The following is a 1,880-nucleotide window of genomic DNA, read 5'->3' as shown; positions in this document are numbered from 1 at the left end:
ATCTATAATGTTATCGGTGCGGGCTGACGGGTTTAAAGCACATGCGACAACAAAACGCTCCTCTTCGCTCTCAGAAGCCCTGATGTCCTTCAGGGAGGAGGTGGAGATCAATGTTGTTCAGTGAGAGAAAGAAACGGTTATTACCAAACTGATTGTTCTGGTCGCTGCGTCTCTGTTAGAGGATCATCTCATGATCATGATGAGGAGAGTTTAGAAGGACCATCTCATAGTGGAGGACGTTGAAAGACCATTTTCAGATGTAGAGGTTAGAAGGACCATCTCATGATGAGGAAAGGTTAGAAGGACCATCTCATAGTGGAGAGGTTAGAAGGACCATCTCATGATGTAGAGGACAGAAGGACCATCTCATGATGTAGAGGTTAGAAGGACCATCTCATTATGCAGAGGTTAGAAGGACCATCTCATGATGTAGAGGTCAGAAGGACCATCTCATGATGTAGAGGTCAGAAGGACCATCTCATTATGCAGAGGTTAGAAGGACCATCTCATGATGTAGAGGTCAGAAGCGACCATCTCATGATGCAGAGGTTAGAAGGACCATCTCATGATGTAGAGGTTAGAAGGACCATCTCATGATGCAGAGGTTAGAAGACGATCTCCTGATGAGGAGAGGTTTGTACGAGGAGCCAATTGCAGCATCGCTGAGCAAAAGACAAGGACAGAAGGACAAAGACCAGAGGTGGAGGTGTAGTGGAGTTGATGGGGTAACGGTGGTGGAGGCCAGGTCGGAGATAGTGGAAATTGGCCTGAGAGGAGGAGAGAGAGGTGGGGGGTGGAGGGGACTGGGGAGAGGTGGGGGAGGGGAGGAAGGGGACAAGAGGAGAGGGGGAGGAAAGAGGGAGAGGAGGGGGCTGGGGGAGGTTGTGAGAAAGAAGGGGGAAGGGGGAGAGAGGGGAGGGGCTTTAGCAGAGTGGGGGAGGGACCAGAGGAGGGCTGAGTGGGGGGGGGCATGGGGCAGGCTGCATGGTTTGAGGTCAGTTCAAGGTGAGCGGTAACCTGCAGCTGACTGCGCCGCGTGCTGGCTGATGGCCACGCGGCGCAGTCCCCGTCCGCATGTCCACACGTCCACACGTCCACACGTCCACACGTCAATGCCTGCAAAGGTCTTCATATCGAGTTATGCACACGCGGTGTGTGTCTTGGCGCTGAGACTCCACTGCAACACGGCGAACACCGCAATCAATCACCGTGGTGTGTGCTGTGTGTGTGTGTGTGTGTGTGTGTGTGTGTGTGTGTGTGTGTGTGTGTGTGTGTGTGTGTGTGTGTGTGTGTGTGTGTGTGTGTGTGTGTGTGTGTGTGTGTGTGTGTGTGTGTGTGCGTGCGTGCGTGTGTGTCAGGGAAAAAACATTCATTGTGTGCTCTTTTTGCCCCCTTGTTATACATTGTGGCATGTTGGATCAGAGCACTTGTGTCAGTTATTATTTCTAGTTCTTATTCCCGCTGTGTTGACAGACCGATAGTCAATGAAAGTCTGGAGCACTTTGCAGACAGGGAGTCAAACACAATGTGAACTCTTTGTCTTACGCAGCATTTACAAGCCACGTTCATTCGAAGGCAATCCAATTTTTAAGGGGACAAATTGTGCGCTGTGTCTGCATGTGTTTCTGTGTGTCTGTGTCTGCATCTGTACATGTATGTGTGTGTCTGCGTGTGTACGTGTATGTGTGTGTGTGTGTGCGTGTGTCCGTGTCTTTGCGTGCGTGTGTGTTTGTCTGTGTTTCTGTGTCTGCGTGTTTTTGTGTGTACATGTATGTCTATGTGTGTGTGTGTGTGTGTCTGTGCGTGCGTGTGTGTGTTTGTTCAGAGCTGCACCTGTCAGACACTGAAAGCGCGGTCAGGCTCAGGGACAATAGATTCTA

The sequence above is a fragment of the Gadus macrocephalus genome, chromosome 13, assembly GCF_031168955.1.
Source record: "Gadus macrocephalus chromosome 13, ASM3116895v1".
Taxonomy (NCBI): Eukaryota; Metazoa; Chordata; class Actinopteri; order Gadiformes; family Gadidae; genus Gadus; species Gadus macrocephalus.
The sequence above is the reverse complement of the archived record's forward strand: the minus strand, read 5'-3'. Positions refer to the sequence as shown.